The sequence below is a fragment of the Littorina saxatilis genome, linkage group LG6, assembly GCF_037325665.1.
Source record: "Littorina saxatilis isolate snail1 linkage group LG6, US_GU_Lsax_2.0, whole genome shotgun sequence".
NCBI lineage: Eukaryota > Metazoa > Mollusca > Gastropoda > Littorinimorpha > Littorinidae > Littorina > Littorina saxatilis.
The window spans coordinates 2635119-2656915 of record NC_090250.1 but is presented as its reverse complement, the minus strand read 5'-3'; the positions used below and the strand labels follow the sequence as shown (position 1 = coordinate 2656915).

General features: G+C 40.9%; 1 protein-coding gene and 1 long non-coding RNA gene across 3 annotated transcripts in view; both read right to left on the bottom strand.

The window, feature by feature from the left end:
- Window positions 1–21797, bottom strand: part of LOC138968295 (fibrinogen gamma-B chain-like) — a 485749-nt gene that overhangs the window by 47486 nt on the left and 416466 nt on the right. The gene's annotated exons all lie outside the window — the stretch shown is intronic.
- LOC138968284 (uncharacterized) lies at window positions 10291–20036 on the bottom strand. Of its 2 annotated transcripts, XR_011456123.1 has the most exons (4): window positions 19506–20036; window positions 17611–17747; window positions 15488–15598; window positions 10291–11489 (listed from the first exon to the last, which is right to left on the bottom strand). It is a non-coding gene; the product is annotated as an uncharacterized lncRNA (long non-coding RNA). The 2 variants fall into 2 exon arrangements; XR_011456122.1 differs by having other exon boundaries at window positions 17611–20036.

Below are 21797 nucleotides of genomic sequence, written 5' to 3'. Positions count from 1 at the left end.
GACCTCATCTAGAATACGGCAATCCTGCCTGGTTTCCGAGACTAGTACGCCAATCAACATCAATCGCAAGAGTCCAAAGAAGAGCTACTAAACTGATTTACGAAATAAAAGACTACACATATGAAGAGAGACTAAGATACTTGACTTTGCCTACACTAAAGGCAAGAAGAAAGAGAGGGGACCTAATACAAGCGTATATAATATTTAACGACATTGATGACACTAACAAAGATTTCTTTTTTAAATCACCGCAGACTAACATTGTTGTAACACGTAACAGTACTGACAAAATACAAAAAGAAAGACATGATAATAACAATACAAGAAAATTTGCTTTCAGCTATAGAGTTACAAATGACTGGAACAAACTAACAACTAACATTAAACGGGCTCCCAGTACAAATGCTTTCAAGAACCTCATTGACAAACACAACGCTGGACACGACAGTCGTTGCAATAGTCACTCCCGGTGCACTTCACTTCAGTGATTGCCTTCGAGGGCCGATTAGACAGCCATTGACCAGAACTATCAATTCACAGCGGAATTCCCACTCAGAAGAGACTCCTTCGATGCGAAGAAGCCCTCTCAAATCTTCAATGCCTAACTCAAATAAATAGATATAACACTGTTCTTATAAAGTGCGCTACATAAAATCTAAGGCTTACCTGTACGAGTGGTGTGCCTGATTGTACGAAAGGGAAAAAAATCCCATGCAGCGACCATGTTCATTGTTCAGATTTCTTGAAAAGGCCCGGATCGCTTATCGCTTACGCTCTAAACAATAATAAATATTTCACTGAGGTAAAGCAATTATTTCCAAATGTTCAGAAAATATAAGATAAACTTGTGAAATAAACCTGTAAAATAGTTATTTTACAGTTTTATTTTACACAGCAATGTTAAAAAAAAAAAGAGAGAGAGAGATAATTTTTTTTTTTTTTTAGTGTCGTAAGCACAAGAATGCTAAAAGCTCAGAAGAGATTGTTTGACGATGCAGAGATCTGTAGCAAGGGAAGGGGGACAACCAAGTCAGAACTCAAATGCTTTTGGGAACACGAGTTAAAACCCCTCAATGGTCAAGCTGAACACGAAAATTACATTTTGAGGTTACCTTGGATATGAGAACATGCTAATGTTCCCATAACCACAGAATGTTCCCAGATCCACGCTCTCACACTTACAGATGTCCCCAGATCCAAGACATTTTAAAAGTATATATATATATATATTATATATACATATATATAGACATAATACATTGGATATGGGGACTCTGACACCAGCTGGTTATTTGGGAACTTGTTTTCAACTGCTTGCAGCAAGTTGAAATTTGGCATTGTGGTTTATATGTCGACTTAGTACCCAAATATAAAAAGACATTCTGGAAAATGTTATTATTAGGTATATGAAAACATAAGAAGGTCCCCATATCCACGTTCCCAAAAAGCTTGTCTGAATATATACTATATATAATAAAAGTTTCTGGGAACACTAACTTTTTTTTTTAATATTCAGGTGAAACAACATTCTTTCACATGTATTGTTTGCAAAACTTGTTTTAACTTCAAACTTGTAAGATTAAGGCCACGGTCTTCAGTTTTCTCTTTTATTGGTCCTTGTTTGAGCAGTTCTTATGAAGCTAACTCGACACCAGCCGGTTATTTGGGAACTCGTTTTCAACTGCTTGCAGAAAGTTGAAATTTGGCATTGTGGTTTATATGTCGACTTAGTACCCAAATATAACAAGAAGGGCAAAGCCCATACGACTCACATGCTTGACCTTGACCTTTACATGACGTTGACCTTCAGGGTCAAGGTCAAATAACTAAACCTAGCAATGACATCATACACTAAGAACTGCTTTACACATTTTTCCTACCAAAATACATGTGAAGGTCAAGGTCATCCAAGGTCATGCAACACAAAGCTGTTAATTCAAGACATAGGAAGTACAATGGTGCTTATTGGCTCTTTCTACCATGAGATATGGTCACTTTTAGTGGTTCACTACCTTATTTTGGTCACATTTCATAAGGGTCAAAGTGACCTTGACCTTGATCATATGTGACCAAATGTGTCTCATGATGAAAGCATAACATGTGCCCCACATAATTTTTAAGTTTGAAACAGTTATCTTCCATAGTTCAGGGTCAAGGTCACTTCAAAATATGTATACAATCCAACTTTGAAGAGCTCCTGTGACCTTGACCTTGAAGCAAGGTAAACCAAACTGGTATCAAAAGATGGGGCTTACTTTGCCCTATATATCATATATAGGTGAGGTATTCAATCTCAAAAACTTCAGAGAAAATGGGAAAAATGGGAAAAATAGCTGTTTTTTAGACAACATTTATGGCCCCTGCGACCTTGACCTTGAAGCAAGGTCAAGATGCTATGTATGTTTTTTGGGGCCTTGTCATCATACACCATCTTGCCAAATTTGGTACTGATAGACTGAATAGTGTCCAAGAAATATCCAACGTTAAAGTTTTCCGGACGGACGGACGGACGGACGGACGTCCGGACGGGGGGGGGACGGACGGACGGACGACTCGGGTGAGTACATAGACTCACTTTTGCTTCGCATGTGAGTCAAAAAGACATTCTGGAAAATGTTATTTGTAGGATTTAAATATATATATGAAAACATAATAAGGTCCCCATATCCACGTTCCCAAAAACCTTGTCTGAATATATAATATATATAATAAAAGTTTCTGGGAACACTAACTTTTTTTTTAATATTCAGGCATAACAGCATTCTTTCAATGTATTGTTTGCAAAACTTTTTTTAACTTCAAACTTGTAAGATTAAGGCCACAGTCTTCAGTTTTCTCTTTTATTGGTCCTTGTTTGAGCAGTTCTTATGAAGCTGTGTTGTATTCAAATTGATAGTCGGTTGTGCAAATAGTATTTAACCATGTTTCTTATGCTGTGACAATTTGGGTGTGAATGTGAGTGTGGACGTGGATATATGATTTACTGCAACATTTAAAACAAAATCATGTGCTTTTGCATTTTGGAAATAAATTCTATTGATTGATTGATTGATTGATAGTTTGTCATTTGGTTTCGTACTAGTAAGGAAGTGTTCTTTTCAGCTGTGAGCTTATAAAGTTTATATTGATGCTTCAGACACTGCATAATCTTTTGAAGAACATATTTGCGGAAAAAAATAGCACACACACACACACACACACACAGAGCGAGAGCGAGAGAGCGGGGGGGAGAGAGAGAGAGAGAGAGAGAGAGAGAGAGAGAGAGAGAGAGAGAGAGAGAGAGAGAGAGAGAGAGAGAGAGAGAGAGAGAGAGAGAGAGAGAGAGAGAGAGAGAGAGAGAGAGAGAGAGAGAGAGAGAGAGAGAGAGAGAGAGAGCAAGAACATATTTGCGGAAAAAAATAGCACACACACACACACAGAGAGCGAGAGAGAGAGCGAGAGCGAGAGCGAGAGAGAGAGCGAGAGAGAGAGAGAGAGCACAATACTCGCTTGCAGTCACTCCCTGTTTACACAATACACACTGTTCATGAAGGTTTTAAACAGATACTGTTGTTTATTAGTCCAGCATCAACAACACAAACAATAACATAAGCAACTATTGTTTTAAAGAAAAAGACATACCTCGTCTTGCAAAAAGGTGGATTGTTACCGAAAATAAAATACAGTCATTTAAATCTACTGATAACTAAAAAGAACATTAAAGATAATACAGTCTTATGTATAGTCATTGAACCGAAAATTATTAACTTGTAATATGTTTGCAAAAAAATAATCGCACCCAAAAAACATGATTTTGAAGAAATATGATGTCACTAAGCATGATTAACCTTCGCCGACAGTCGCTAAAAACATTCTTCGCCGACCGTCGTCGAAGGACACATACTTTTAACACAGACAGCCATGCGTAGTCGGAGGACACATACTTCTCAAAGAAAAAAAAACGTGCTCAAGTAGAGAAAACAAGAACAAGAAAAAAAAGTACAGAAATCAGGCTTTTCATTGAATTAGATTATCAAACTAAATATATTTCCAATTTTGTACTTGCATTTATCTTTTTTCGTGTTGTGTAATTACGCACCAAGTTAATTCTTACCTGAAATAAACATTAATCACAACTCAGCTTTTATTTTGACATCGAAAATCGTTATTTCTTAAACACCATGAATCAAAGTCCATGGTAAAAGTGAAACAGGTGACTGAACAATGGGGAGGCAGAAAAAAAGAAATAAACAAGAAAAGGACCACGGGTCCTAAAATCACCCAACCGTATGTGTAGACGGATAGACACAGGCAGGGACGCTGACAAAAGTAACAGTCACCCCCCTTTCCTTTGGGTGGGTGACTAAAAATGACAATAAAGGCTCACCTAAATATATGTTCTTATCCCATTGGGGCGCATGAGGTGACTAAGAACCCAAAATAAGAGATCCCCCCCCCCACCTCCCAGGGCGGACCCTGGGAACAAAATTCAAAATCAAAAAAGCATTTCAATGGAAAAAAATTAATCAAAATCAAATCTGATGATACATTTCATTACGCTAATAGGATAATTGCCTAACTCAGAGTTAGATAGTTTTGAGACAACGGTTCCATAATAACGCCAACAATTGTGTCAATCATCTGTAAAAATTCCGAAAAGAAATTGCAAAGAGAAACGGTTGCTGATGCCATGTCAGCAAAATTGCCTAACTCATAAGTCAGTTATCTTAACAGCATACCCATGCTTTTCTGTCTATGCATGTGCATCCCATGGTAAACAAGATCAATAGAAATTTGGATTAAAGTTCATTCTACTGAAGTACAGAACCCAAAGTTCAATGCAGAGGCTGCTGAACAAATCGCTTTTTCTCAAAACTTGCAAAAGTGAGTTAGGCAATTATCCCATTAGCGTGACGATTTGCAACATATTATATATTATTAAACATTGCTTAACGTCCAGCTGACTACACCGAGCCGTCTCAAAACGCCCCACGCTGCCAACTAAAAAAACCTAAAAATTACCAATGAAGGTATGTCACCAGTCCTTCTGATAAACCATGTTTACAAGGACATATAATTGTGAGGCTCTGGAAACGATGAGGTACTTTCCCCTGTTTGTAAAAACCAGGTTTTAAAAAGAAAAGAGGATAAAATAATGTCCACGAAGAACTGTGATCCTTGTATCTCTATCTACTCTGCTTCTTTGCAAGACAAGTTTATACACGATTAGCTAGGAACCTGCGTAAACACCGAGGTTTACTACGAGTTTAAGCAGAGCTTTAAGACATGTCATTTAAGCTATTTTTACACAGCAAAAGGCGGTAAAAATGTCATGTGGGATCATAATCACCACGTTTTCTGCATGCAATCATTTCTCCGATTAGCAATCTTCCCACTGTGACACCAGCGACTAAAGGCACTTCACATCGCCTCCTTCCCTACTTTTCAAACCAACATCACAGGGTACCAGACCGCAATTCCGAGAATATACCAGTACTGATTTATGACGTCTCAACATAATTGTCTTAGCAAGATTAAAGCAGAGTAGATAGAAATACAAGGATCCCAGTACTTCGTGGAAAATATTAAGTAAAAATGCAGATCCTTGTTCATCAAGACCTAGGGTCATACAGCAAGACCGAGGGTCATACAGCAAGACCGAAGGTCATAAGCAAGATCCAGGGTCATACAGCAAGATCCAGGGTCATACAGCAAGACCCAGGATCATACAGCAAGACCCAGGGTCATACAGCAAGACCCAGGATCATACAGCAAAACCCAGGGTCGTACAGCAAGACCCAGGGTCGTACAGCAAGACCCAGGGTCGTACAGCAAGACCCAGGGTCATACAGCAAGACACAGGGTCGTACAGCAAGACCGAGGGTCATACAGCAAGATCCAGGGTCATACAGCAAGACCCAGGGTCGTACAGCAAGACCCAGGGTCGTACAGCAAGACCCAGGGTCATACAGCAAGACCCAGGGTCCTACAGCAAGACACAGGGTCCTACAGCAAGACACAGGGTCGTACAGCAAAACACAGGGTCGTACAGCAAGACACAGGGTCGTACAGCAAGACACAGGGTCCTACAGCAAGACACAGGGTCCTACAGCAAGACACAGGGTCGTACAGCAAGACACAGGGTCCTACAGCAAGACACAGGGTCGTACAGCAAGACATAGGGTCGTACAGCAAGACACAGGGTCCTACAGCAAGACACAGGGTCATACAGCAAGACACAGGGTCGTACAGCAAGAGCCAGGGTCCTACAGCAAGACACAGGGTCCTACAGCAAGACACAGGGTCGTACAGCAAGACACAGGGTCGTACAGCAAGACACAGGGTCCTACAGCAAGACACAGGGTCCTACAGCAAGACACAGGGTCATACAGCAAGACACAGGGTCATACAGCCAGACACAGGGTCCTACAGCAAGACACAGGGTCGTACAGCAAGACACAGGGTCGTACAGCAAGACACAGGGTCGTACAGCAAGACACAGGGTCCTACAGCAAGACACAGGGTCCTACAGCAAGACACAGGGTCCTACAGCAAGACACAGGGTCCTACAGCAAGACACAGGGTCCTACAACAAGACACAGGGTCATACAACAAGACACAGGGTCATACAGCAAGACACAGGGTCCTACAGCAAGACACAGGGTCCTACAGCAAGACACAGGGTCATACATTACGACACAGGGTCCTACAGCAAGACACAGGGTCCTACAGCAAGACACAGGGTCCTACAGCAAAACACAGGGTCATACAGCAAGACACAGTGTCATACAGCAAGACACAGGGTCATACAGCAAGACACAGGGTCATACAGCAAGACACAGGGTCCTACAGAAAGACACAGGGTCCTACAGCAAGACACAGGGTCATACAGCAAGACACAGGGTCCTACAGCAGACCGCAAAGAGCCTATTAAGGGCCCACACAAACTTTAACTTGTCACAACAAGTTATAAATCACAAGTTGAAAAGGAACTATGTACACATTAACAATCTTGGCATTATTAATTGTTTTGTCGTTTAAGCTATTTTTACACAATGAAAGGCGGTAAAAATGTCACGTGGGATCATAATCACCACGTTTTCTGCATGCAATCATTTCTCCAATTAGCAATCTCCCCACTGTGACAGCAGCGACTAAAGGCACTTCACATCGCCTCCTTCCCTACTTTTCAAACCGATATCACAGGGTACCAGACCGCAATTCCGAGAATATACCAGTACTGATTTATGACGTCTCAACATAATTGTCTTAGCAAGATTAAAGCAGAGTAGATAGAAATACAAGGATCCCAGTACTTCGTGGAAAATATTGAGTAAAAATGCAGATCATTGTTGATCAAGACCGAGGGTCATACAGCAAGACCGAGGGACATACAGCAAGATTGAGGGTCATACAGCAAGATCCAGGGTCATACAGCAATCCCCAGAGTCATGCATACATACATAATGCGTATAGCCCAGCGGACTGCAAAGAGTCTATTAAGGGCTTACACAAACTTTAACTTGTCACAACGAGTTATAAATCACAAGCTGAAAAGGAACTATGTACACATTAAAAATCTTGGCATTATTAATTGTTTTGTCATTAAACAAAGATCGACCAATCAAACACAGCAATAACACCTTCCTATTTCAAGTTTTACGAATCGTAGTCACACTCAATTCGTCAAAACTTTGAACATCGTGATTTGTATGTCGTACGTGACATGAAAACCCATGGTCATACAGCAAGACCCAGGGTCGTACAGCAAGATCCAGGGTCGTACAGCAAGACCCAGGGTCGTACAGCAAGACCCAGGGCCGTACAGCAAGACCCAGGGCCGTACAGCAAGACCCAGGGTCGTACAGCAAGACCCAGGGTCGTACAGCAAGACCCAGGGCCGTACAGCAAGACCCAGGGCCGTACAGCAAGACCCAGGGTCGTACAGCAAGACCCAGGGCCGTACAGCAAGACCCAGGGTCGTACAGCAAGACCTAGGGCCGTACAGCAAGACCCAGGGTCGTACAGCAAGACCCAGGGCCGTACAGCAAGACCCAGGGTCGTACAGCAAGACCCAGGGTCGTACAGCAAGACCCAGGGTCGTACAGCAAGACACAGGGCCATGCATACATACATAACATATCGCGTATAGCCCAGCAGACTGCAAAGAGCCAATTTTTGTCTTGCTGTATGACTGGGAATTGCAGATATGTTCTTCAAAAGATTATGCCGTGTCTGAAGCATCAATATAAACGCTTATAGCTCACAGCTGAAAAGAACACTTCCTTACTAGTACGAAACCAAATGACAAACTATCAATTTGAATACAAAACAGCTTCATAAGAACTGCTCAAACAAGGACCAATAAAAGAGAAAACTGAAGACCGTGGCCTTAATCTTACAGGTTTGAAGTTAAAACAAGTTTTGCAAACAAAACATGTGAAAGAATGTTGTTATGCCTGAATATTAAAAAAAAAGTTAGTGTTCCCAGAAACATTTATTATATATATTATTATATTCAGACAAGGTTTTTGGGAACGTGGATATGGGGACCTTATTATGTTTTCATATATATATATATTTAAATCCTACAAATAACATTTTCCAGAATGTCTTTTTATATTTGGGTACTAAGTCGACATATAAACCACAATGACAAATTTCAACTTTCTGCAAGCAGTTGAAAACGAGTTCCCAAATAACCGGCTGGTGTCAGAGTTAGCTTCATAAGAACTGCTCAAACAAGGACCAATAAAAGAGAAAACTGAAGACCGTGGCCTTAATCTTACAAGTTTGAAGTTAAAACAAGTTTTGCAAGCAATACATGTGACAGAATGTTGTTATGCCTGAATATTAAAAAAATTAGTTAGTGTTCCCAGAAACTTTTATTATATATATAATACAAGTTTCTGGGAACACTAACTTTAAAAAAAAATTAAATCGATCAACACACACACAAACAAACAAACATAACAACAATAAAAAAAAAATTAAAAAAAAGGACATACATGTTCATGTCTTGTCGTTTTAAAAGTATAACTAAAAAAGAACTTATAACTAGATATTTAACAATGGTACATAGAACATCCAGAAAGTTGAAATTTCGCACTGTGGTTTATATGTCGACCTAGTACCCAAATATATATAGACATTCTGGAAAACGTTATTTGTTTAGGATTTAAATATATATGTGAAAACATAATATTAATAAGGTCCCCATATCCACGTTCCCCATATTCCTAAACAAATAACGTTTTCCAGAATGTCTATATATATTTGGGTACTAGGTCGACATATAAACAACAATGCCAAATTTCAAGTTTCTGGGAACACTAACTAATTTTTTTAAATATTCAGGCATAACAACATTCTTTCACATGTATTGTTTGCAAAACTTGTTTTAACTTGGGTTTAAACCGTTTTAATGACATTAAAATCATTTAAAGCTGTCGGTGTTGCTGTGTGTAGATTTCATTTATTTGTGCGAGTGCGTGCAGTTTGCATCGATGGTGCGATTAGTTTGAAAAATGTCCGATTACATTCCTCTTGACAACCTCAATTTCAAAATGAGCCCCTGTTATATTGTGGTTTTTTTTTGCTTAACGCCCAGCCGACCACGAAGGGCCATATCAGGGTGGTGCTGCTTTGACATATAACCTGCGCCACACACAAGACAGAAGTCGCAGCACACAAGACAGAAGTCGCAGCACAGGCTTCATGTCTCACCCAGTCACATTCTTCTGACACCGGACCAACCAGTCCTAGCACTAACCCCATAATGCCTGACGCCAGGCGGAGCAGCCACTAGATTGCCAATTTTAAAGTCTTAGGTATGACCTGGCCGGGGTTCGAACCCACGACCTCCCGATCACGGGGCGGACGCCTTACCACTAGGCCAACCGTGCCTGTGCCACTGTTATATGGTAAGATGTAATGAATAGGTTTGCTCTACATATTGCACCAACAGGCCAGCAAGTTGTCTCAATCTCTGTGCTATGTCATTTTTTCTAGCTGGTCCATATTTCTTCAGTAAGCTTTCGCCAAAAAGCAACAACATGCTGTCTTTGCCCACAACTTCAGCTAGTCCATCTTAAAACCGTGTCTTCATTTAGTGCTGAAGCTTTGTTCGCACATTCATACATGTTCTATTGTTGAGACAAGTATTTTGGTTAATTGCGGCTTGAATTATCTTCCCTGACGGATACATGCCTTTTTGAAGGAGATGCCCAAAACCATTTATTAAAGTTTGTATTTCAGCATGAGACCAGCTTGAATTTACGCTTGTCTTCATGAGCTTTGTCGACCTCTGCCTTTATTTTTTTTTTTGTTTGTTTATTTTTTGCTTAACGTCCAGCCGACTACGCAGAGCCATATCAGGACGAGGAAGGGGGGGATGAAGGGGGCCACTTGTCAAGCGATTCCTGTTTACAAATGCACTAACCCATTACTTGTGTCCCAGCAGGCTTTAGTAAAACTAAATTAATACCTACTGGAAGATTACCAGTTTCCAGTATGTTAAAATAGGCTTAACCTATCTACTGCTGGACTTACATCAGAACACTAACAGATTAAACTATACATGAATCGCGAGACAAGCGGCAAGAGAAGAGATTTTTGGAAAAAATACAGGTGAATGAGCAAGATTAAGGCAGAAAAAAGAAAAGAATTCATGAAGAAAAAGAGAGCATGACAGGAAAGAGGAACCAAAAATCTACCTAACAGCAAACTAGAAAGCTCCTGCGGTTCCAAAAACAGGAGGGGCCTTTAATTTCTTAACCGCAGTGCCCCACTGCGGGAGCCTTTAATTAGGTAATAAACAATGCATGTTATTAGTAGTAGCAAAAGTATTTAGATATTATAAGAGTATGTCCACTAGAACCCGACATGTAGCATCTATATATAAATAAAATTTAAATAATATTGTGGCGGTTTCTGCGACTTCCATTACTCGCGCAGAAGCGTCTGATTGGAGAAACTAGAGGTCAAAGTATGTACCAAAATGTTGCTAACTTGACGTTGAGCAATGTAAAATAACATATTTTTTTTAAACAAACTTTGAACTCGAATTTCTCCAATCAGAAGATTCTGCACGAGTTTTGGAAGTCGCAGAAACCGTCACATATGATGGTGGCGGTATAAACATACCAAGCGGTTCTGCATGTGTGCGACATGTGTAGTCGCAATCCTTGACGGAGGAGTCATCGCTCCCCAAATCACCCACGATGCCGGTGTTGTCATTGCCCAAATCACCCACGATGCCGGTGTCGTCATTGCCCAAATCAGCCACGATGCCGGTGTCGTCATTGCCCAAATCAGCCACGAATTGCCCAAATCACCCACGATGCCGGTGTCGTCATTGCCCAAATCACCCACGATGCCAGTGTCGTCATTGCCCAAATCACCCACGATGCCAGTGTCTTCATTGCCCAAATCACCCACGATGCCAGTGTCGTCATTGCCCAAATCACCCACGATGCCGGTGTTGTCATTGCCCAAATCACCATGACCAACTGAAACAAAGATTAGTTTAAAATTATAGAATCTTTGCTTATTGTTGATTTATAACACCGACACAAGACAGACGATGGACCTTCTTGACTGTCACGACCTCAAACAGCATGTAGACGCTCCCACACGCAAAACACACATCATTGACTGGATTGTCACCCACGAGTCCACTGACCTGGTGTACGACATCCTGCTGAATGACTACCTCAGATCCGATCATTCTGCAGTTTTGTTCTCTCTTAAGATGGCCAAACCATCCAAACAGAAAAAGCGCGTAGTCCGCCGTAACCTCAAAGAAGTTAACACTGACACATTTCGCGCAGAAGCAGCCCGCCGACTGCTTGATCCTCCGGTATCCTCAGACCCTGTACGTCATTACGACTCCACTCTCAGCACACTTCTTGACGAACATGCACCCGCAAAAACCAAACTCATCGTAGATTGGCCTTCTGCACCCTCGATCACAGCTGAAGTTAAGTATACAAAACAGTTGCGTCGCCGAGCAGAGAGGAAGTTGCGAACCTCAAAGCTGGTAGTTGACAGACAGATTTACAACAAGCAAATGGAACATGCTCAGACACTCATCGCAGACGCCAAACAATCGCACTACAGCACCAAAATCTGTGAAACAACCTCTGCCAAAACACTCTTCTCCACAGTGAATGACCTTGTTGGCTGCTCTTCTGCTTCTCCCTTGCCCAACAACATCGACCCCTCCAAACTGTCGCAAGCTTTCTCTGATTACTTCCATAACAAGATCCAAACCATCCGTGACAAACTAGACAAAATCCCACACCAAAACTCTGAAACTTCTCCTGCATTTACAGGCACTCCCTTCACACACTTTCAGCCTCTCACTCTCACTGACCTGGAGAAAGTCCTCAAAGAAATGACCTTGAAAACCTGTGACCTTGACCCTCTTCCCACACAACTCTACTCTGACTGTCTTCCTGAACTCCTCCCTTCTATTCTCAAAATCATCAACACTTCTCTGCAAACAGGCACTGTCCCCAACTCCTTTAAGACTGCTATTGTCAAACATCTACTGAAGAAACCATCGCTCGACCCAAACACTCTCAGCAACTACCGCCCTGTCTCAAACCTTTCCTTCATCTCCAAACTCCTTGAAAGAGTCGTCCTAAAACAACTCAACTCTCACCTTCTTTGCAACAATCTTCTCTCTCCGCTTCAATCTGCCTATCGTCCTCACCACTCCACCGAAACTGCCCTTCTCAAAATCACTACTGATCTCCTCCTTGCCACTGACCAAGCTGAAATCTCTGCCGTCGCTCTACTTGATCTATCAGCGGCCTTTGACACAGTCGACCACAACATCCTCCTTCAACGCCTTCAGTACACCTTTGGTATCCATAGCACAGCTCTTTCTTGGTTCTCTTCTTATTTCACCGACCGCTACCAGACTGTTTCGATTGACAAACTGAACTCTGACCCCATCAGGCTTGAGTGCGGAGTCCCTCAGGGCTCAGTCCTTGGGCCTGTACTAATTACTCTCTACACTCAACCTCTTGACCACATCCTTGACCGACACAACGTTCTCCACCACTCTTTTGCCGACGACTCTCAACTTCACAACAGCTCTTCCCCTGACCAGTCTGAATCTCTTCTTTCCTCTATCTCTGACACTATCACTGACGTGCAGAATTGGATGACAGAAATCAAACTTCAGCTCAATAGCAACAAAACTGAAGCTATCCTAGTAGGCACTACATCCAAACTCTCCAAAGCCACTTCCGACTCTCTTCAACTCTCTGACTCTTCTGTCCCTCTGTCTTCTGCTGTCAAAAACCTCGGAGTCACTCTAGACAACACCCTTTCCATGAAACAACACATCTCTTCTGTCTCTCGCACCTGCTACTTCCAACTCCGCCGCATCGCCACTATCCGCAAGTACCTCACCACAGATGCTACCGCCAAACTGGTCACGTCCACCATTCTCTCACGTCTTGACTATTGTAACTCTCTCTTGGCGGGTCTTCCCTCTTCTTCTATCTCTCGTCTCCAACGCATTCAAAATAGCTCTGCCCGTCTTGCCTTACGAAAGAAAAAGGGAGATCATATCACCCCCCTCCTAAATCAGCTCCACTGGTTGCCCGTTCCTGCCCGTATCACATACAAAATCAACACTCTCACCTACAAATGCCTCCATGGTCTCGCCCCTGCCTATCTCTCCGACTCTCTCTCTCTCTATGTCCCTTCACGAGCACTCAGATCATCTGCCGACTCCCTCAAGCTCAACATCCCCCACACCAAACTCAAAACAGCAGGTCAACGCTCATTTTCTTTCCAAGCACCTAGCCAATGGAACACACTACCTCTCCCCCTCCGTCAACAACAGTCCCTCGAATCATTCAAATCTGCACTCAAGACATTCCTTTTTTCCACATAATCCATGCATTCTACACTGCCCACCCCAATACAATACAATACAATACAATAACTTTATTAATCTCTAAAAGAGAAATTACATTGCTGAGCGTTTGTGTCCGTAATAATAACATACATAAAACATTCAAAATAAACATTTGTTCTTTGTCCTGAGAAAATATAGCACATTGGTTATCACATAAGAAAGTATATTAAAAATAAATTAACATGCATTCACCATCAACAATGCACAAAAGAAAGTCAGCACCTTGCCGGTTATCACATATTGTCTAAGAGAGTAGAATAAGAGTATATAATCATGCAAAACAAAATCAACAATACTGAAACAATACAGAACACTGACCCCGTGCATCAGAGCGACAACACCAGCATCTACCGCCCCACCTGAGAATTGAAGATGTGAATTGCAGATGGAATGAACGAATTTCTGTAGCGTGTGGATCTTGCGGTTGGTTGTCTGAATCTGTTGCTCCTGTCTGTCCGTCTACTGTCAAATTCCGGTCTGAGTGGGTGCGAGTCGTCAGCCAAAATCTTCTGTACCTTGTCAGTCAGTCGTCGTTCATGTGTTGATGTGAAATTGTCCTGCTTCCTCCCAACCACCCCACTTGCTTTCCTGATGAATTTATCTAATCTATCCCTGTCTTGCTTGTTGATGTTGCCACCCCAACACACGGAGCCAAAGTACAACACACTATTGCACGTTGAAGTGTAAAACATCTGAAGGATTTCTTGTCTGCAGATGTTAAAAGACCTGAGTTTTCTCAAAAAGTACAGGCGAGAGTGGAGTTTCTTCACAAGGGCATCAGAGTTTGGTTTCCATGTCAACTTATTGTCTATAATCACCCCCAAATACCTATACTGCTCTACCTTCTCTACGACCTCCCCCTTGATCACTATCTCCCTGTGTACATGTTCCCCCCTCCTGTTGTCCATTATCATTGTCCATCCCACCTTGAATAACTGTACATATTTTAATGGTTGCTGGTGTGTGTGTGTTGGTGACTTTAAGTCTCCGTGTGTGTGAATGAGTGTATGTGCGCCTTGAGTCGCCTGTTGGGGAGATATGTGCGCGTTATAAATATTCGTATTATTATTATTATTTATGTCAAACACTCTACCGTACCTCGAAATGTTTTAGCTCTTTGCTCAAGTGCTATTATTATTATTATTAGCATTGCTTAACGTCTAGCCGACTACGGAGAGCCTTCTCAAGATATCCCCATGCTGCCAACTAAAAAACAACAAAAAACATCATTGGCGGTCTGTCACTAGCCCCGTAGATGAACCCGACATGTAGCATCTATATATAAATAAAATTTAAATAATATTGTGGCGGTTTCTGCGACTTCCATTACTCGTGCAGAAGCTTCTGATTGGAGAAACTACAGGTCAAAGTTTGTCCCAAAATGTGTTATTATTATTTCACGTTGCTTAACATCTAGCCTGTGTTGCTAACTGGATGTTGAGCAATGTGAAATAATAATAAGAACATTTGGGAACAAGCTTTGACCTCGAGTTTCTCCAATCAGAAGTTCTGCACGAGTAGTGGAAGTCTCAGAAACCGTCACTTATGATGGTGGCGGTATAAACATACCAAGCGGTTCTGCATGTGTGCTCGTCACGTCGCAATCCTTGACGGAGGGGTCATCGCTGCCCAAATCACCCACGATGCCGGTGTTGTCATTGCCCAAATCACCATGACCAACTGAAACAAAGATTAGTTTAAAATTATAGAATCTTTGCTAATTATTGATTTATGTCACTCTATCGTAAATAAGAACAAAAAGTCCCAGTCTCTAGGCTGGGGGAGGATGGAATCTGTGGCATCCCGGAGGCCGTCATTGCCCCCACGACTTCAAAGAGAGAGAGAGAGAGAGAGAGAGAGAGAGAGAGAGAGAGAGAGAGAGAGAGACTTCAAAGAGAGAGAGAGAGACTTCAAAGAGAGAGAGAGAGACTTCAAAGAGAGAGAGAGAGAGAGAGAGAGAGAGAGAGAGAGAGAGAGAGAGAGAGAGAGAGAGAGAGAGAGAACCAACGTATGGTTCCTGATGGCTTTCTTGCCTGAAGAGTGAAGTCAGGTGTATGTAATTTCATCGTTGCATGCACAACAGAAACTTCTTAATCATAAACTCCATTATCTTTTTTGAGAATCTAACTCCTTCATCCACTTCCAAGACCATTTATTTGGATGTTTTGCCTCACTTGGCAACTTGTCGTCAAGCTGATTTGCACATGGGTCTCCATTCTTGAAAAAATCCACGCTTTCACTTATCGTGGTGGCCATTTTGAATGTAAAACAGGAAGTGACCACAAAGGGAAGCAAAGACTTGTGGGAGAAAAAGTGAATCTTTTTGAGACAAGTGAGGCCCTGATAAGGATGTTTAGGGAAAATGTAACTTTTGAAAACATAGGTAAATGTAAACATCCTTGTCAGGGCCTCACTTGTCTCAAAAAGATTGCAAGCGCTTACGATCTGCAACGCTGGGCTGTTTGACGAAATTATATTTATTATATCGCGCATGCACAAGATGTTTGAAAATGCGGGAATTGGTATTTCTTTGCGTGAAAAGGCGCGCATCCAAATTTTATTTTTGCGGGATTTCTTTCATATTTGCGGGAATGCGCGGTCTAGAATCGACACTGCGACAGATCAAAACGTGTCAGAAGGTTTTTGCCAGAATGGAAGGACGAATTTCCTTGGTTAGATTTCGACAGTGGAGTGTGCGTGAGCGCAACTCCATGACTGTGTGTAGGGGTGGGGACGAGTTTTTGCATTCAGATTGTGGGTAACCTGATTTTTGTGCGGGTAAGTTAAAAATGACATGTTACATACCCGGGGAAAGCTGAATTGACAAAAATGTGGCCACCCCTGCGTCCCGTGACAGTAAGGTGGGTTCGTATCATGAAGGAGTTAACAAAAGTGACATTTAGCCCTAATGACAGTGAGGGGCGACATTTGTATTATAGCCTACAACAATACAAATGTCGCCCCTCACTGTCATCAAAGGGTACGAGTCGTGCATCCCTCTCATTACTAGTACTATTGATTGCCAGCACTAAGAAAACTATTAGGAAAGGGTGTATTTTTCAAATAAGTCCAGAGGCTATTTAATTTAGTAGCAATGGACTTCAGACTTTTTATGGAAGAGAACAAATTCCAAAATGATAGGTTTTAAATCGTTTTAAGTAGGGCTAGGCGAGGCGCTCTCTTGCCAACATTGCGTCATAATCTGAAAGGTTCCGCGACGCAATATTCCTGATCCTGATACTTAGCTGCGTCGATATCATCGGAAAATGCACTTTCCAAACCTACTTGTGATATAGACTGCGCACATTTCTTTGCAACCAAACAGCGCCGAAACTCAATTATGTAAGACAGATCTCTTACTTTATCAACATCAGTGGTTGTCTATTGACAACTTGATGCGGCATGCGTGTTCAGATTGTTACGCGAAGCTGTGGTTCACTCTCCCATCTCTGTCAAAATGGCGGAAGGCCGAATCAAGCCACCAGCCACACGTCACTTCCGGAGAGGGACATTATTTTCTTTCGTTTTCTCCCGAGCTTTTGAGAATACGGGTTAGAAAAGTGAGTCATTATCTTCACTGGAACATATTGAATACGAACTCTAGCGCATAAGTCATTAAATTGAAAGAAGAAAGAGAAACAAATGGTTATTTCAGTATTTTTTTTTACCATGGAGACAGCCTTTAAACTTACCACAGATATGTCGTCAGGACATGAATCCAGCCAATGTGTGACTTTCGTGGTCTCGTATACACATGGAATTGCAAAGTTCTGAAGACATGGGCTTGTGAAGTTGTGTTGAAGTGGACTTGGACGGGATTTGTCGTGTTCTGTAGACCCAAAACACTGATTTGTACATTCATGTGTTGGAAAACACAGGATTTCCATTTCGTAAAGTTTCAATCAAGCCGCCATTCGTGTTTCAATTTTCAGCTACTTGAATCTAGTTTTGCCTTTCCATATTTGGCTAATCATTATGAGCTATTAAAGGGGCACGCCATAGCTATAGTTCGGACAATTTGCATCGAGTCTATCAGAATCCTCACCTTCCAAACTGTAATATTCCCACGTTCCACATCCACAAACCCTGCATAGCTACAGAAAGCAGAAATGTTTGAAGAACTAAATCCTTGCGCGCATTTATGTGTAGTGGAAGTGAGTGACAAGCCAGAGCTACGCTTCACTCACAACCCAATTTGGCAACCGTCAGTTTAAAGCAATTTAATTGCAGATAAATGTCAGTTATAACCCTCTATTTCTGATCAGGTCTCCATGCAATCACTTTTTGTTCTTCCAGTCTATTTAGATAGCTGGGATAATATTGCAGAGGGACGTCCTCATGAATATTTCATCTACATCAGTGTTGCTGCCAGCGTTAGAGGACAATAGGTCATTTGGACCTGACCGTAAGAAATCAATAGGTCCAAATGTCCTGGCTTTAAAAAAGTAATAGGTCTTACCGTCTACAATTGACCGCGGCACCCTTGTTAATTTTAAAGTAAATCACAAATTTGTGTCAGCACACACGCATGTGTGTGTGTTTGTGTGTGAGTGTGGGAGGGGAAAGAGAGAGAGAGGGAGCTGATTTTCCACAATAAGTTATAACGTGACTTCAAATTAATTTTGCCATTTAATGACAATAAACGTTCAACTTTGGCAATTGCCAGAAACTTAAACTGCCAACCGTCAGAATCAACCAGGTAAACATGGTTAGATCACGCCACCTATTTGTCAAATATGATATGAACTTAAAATAAATGGGGAAAAATGACTAGAATATTCAAGGACTCCTGAAACAAAAAGGTAACATTTGAAACACTAGCTGTGTTGGTCCTAGAGTACAGTGTCACTGCCATTCCTAGGTACTGGTGGATTTTCAGAGAACAGCCTCCTGGAACAGAGAGTGGAGTGTACACTAGTACGACCTCATCTAGAATACGGCAATCCTGCCTGGTTTCCGAGACTAGTACGCCAATCAACATCAATCGCAAGAGTCCAAAGAAGAGCTACTAAACTGATTTACGAAATAAAAGACTACACATATGAAGAGAGACTAAGATACTTGACTTTGCCTACACTAAAGGCAAGAAGAAAGAGAGGGGACCTAATACAAGCGTATATAATATTTAACGACATTGATGACACTAACAAAGATTTCTTTTTTAAATCACCGCAGACTAACATTGTTGTAACACGTAACAGTACTGACAAAATACAAAAAGAAAGACATGATAATAACAATACAAGAAAATTTGCTTTCAGCTATAGAGTTACAAATGACTGGAACAAACTAACAACTAACATTAAACGGGCTCCCAGTACAAATGCTTTCAAGAACCTCATTGACAAACACAACGCTGGACACGACAGTCGTTGCAATAGTCACTCCCGGTGCACTTCACTTCAGTGATTGCCTTCGAGGGCCGATTAGACAGCCATTGACCAGAACTATCAATTCACAGCGGAATTCCCACTCAGAAGAGACTCCTTCGATGCGAAGAAGCCCTCTCAAATCTTCAATGCCTAACTCAAATAAATAGATATAACACTGTTCTTATAAAGTGCGCTACATAAAATCTAAGGCTTACCTGTACGAGTGGTGTGCCTGATTGTACGAAAGGGAAAAAAATCCCATGCAGCGACCATGTTCATTGTTCAGATTTCTTGAAAAGGCCCGGATCGCTTATCGCTTACGCTCTAAACAATAATAAATATTTCACTGAGGTAAAGCAATTATTTCCAAATGTTCAGAAAATATAAGATAAACTTGTGAAATAAACCTGTAAAATAGTTATTTTACAGTTTTATTTTACACAGCAATGTTAAAAAAAAAAAGAGAGAGAGAGATAATTTTTTTTTTTTTTTAGTGTCGTAAGCACAAGAATGCTAAAAGCTCAGAAGAGATTGTTTGACGATGCAGAGATCTGTAGCAAGGGAAGGGGGACAACCAAGTCAGAACTCAAATGCTTTTGGGAACACGAGTTAAAACCCCTCAATGGTCAAGCTGAACACGAAAATTACATTTTGAGGTTACCTTGGATATGAGAACATGCTAATGTTCCCATAACCACAGAATGTTCCCAGATCCACGCTCTCACACTTACAGATGTCCCCAGATCCAAGACATTTTAAACGTATATATGTGAACAGCTCAGATCATGGGTAATTTTAACACCTTCACATTTAAATGCTTATTTTATAGCCATCCATTGAATTGAGAAGAAAACAAAGCATACTAAACTGCTAAGCATGAATCAAACAATAAGAAAATAAAAAGAACCAACAGCATCGTTTTGTATGTGTGGGTAGTAAACACGTTTTATTTACAAAACACGGCGGAAAATGGCGACAAATTTGTTGCACAGCGACAGGTCACTTTCTTCAACCAAGGCCAGTACTTTCATACATGACAAAGGAAAGCAAATATGGCCTGAATAATAAAGTTATAGTGTTCCTTTGCGTGTCTGAGTGATAAACTGTTTTAACCAACTATCTTCTGAAACGTAATTGCACTCAGCAGATTTGTCTTCCGCTCATAACTTTCGTGTCACACGGTCTTTGCGACAAACAGATAGATCGCATTCTCGCAGAAAATCATTGACAACACAGACCAGTCATTTTTAGCATTGCATTTGGGAAGGGCTACTATTATAGTGTGTTTTAAGAAAGAAAAACATTACAGTATCGGCAGAACACGACCAAATGAGTTTTCGTGTCACAGCGTTATGGGCGTGAGATTGTGTTCTCACACTGTAGCAAAATCATTGACAACACAGACAAGTCAGTTTTAGCATAGACATTGGGAAAGGCTACTATTATAGTGTGTTTTAGGAAAGAAAAACATTATAGTATCAGCAGAACACGACCAAATCATGACAAATGAGTTTGCGTTTTGGGCGTTTTTTCACACTGCAGATCATATCTCAAAAACTACGGAGTGGATCTTTATGAAATTTGATATGGATATTTTTGACTGGATTTTCTCATAGAAGGTTTTTCCGTTTATTGATAGGACAGTTTGATGACGTCATATTTTACCGTTTGCCAAAAGGTCGAGGCAGCACTTTCACAGTTACAGTTTTTCATCAATTTGATCGAATTTCTTATCACACAATCTCAGATCTAGGCCGGATTATGGGATTGCATTTCAGTTTGGTCACTTAAAGTTTTGTTATTGAAATGTTTGTTCGAAATATGTCATTTTTTCAAATTTTTAAAAACTAATATTTGAAACAAAAAATTTATATTGGTGTATTCCCTATTGCGTCCTGTATCTAAAACTATATAGTTTTGTTGTTTTGTATTGATAATTATGCTTAAAAATGAAGAAAACCGATAAATAACCACTATCTTTATTTATGAAAAAAGACACTTAAAAACAACTTCTATCTATTCCTTACCATTTTCTGATTCCAAATATATATAGTTTCATGGTGTTTGACGTTGAAAATAGGCTAAAACTTAACAAACTCGGATCGTTGAATGGAAATTATACTTCCAAGTTCCGTGCAGCTGACAACATGATAAAAACACGTCATTTCAAGTGTGGAACACGCTCATGACGTCATACTGAAAGGTGATGAATTATGGCTTCACCTTGCGATGTTTCATTTCAAACATGGTAACATTTTTAAAGGGGTCTCTTTCTCAGATTTCTGTTTGCCCTCTGTCTGTCTCTCTATGGCTCCGTCTGTCTGACTGATTCAATTAAATGTGTAATTACTTAGTTTTGCAAAAGTCAAACTAAGTAGGATATACCTAATTGATTCAGGTCTCTAAATTCTTATTGTAAAATTGTGAGTTTTATTCAAAACAAATTTAATTGGTGTTTTAAACTCAATAATGGGGCATGCTGTGATGAGTAGAAGAATGTGTGCTAA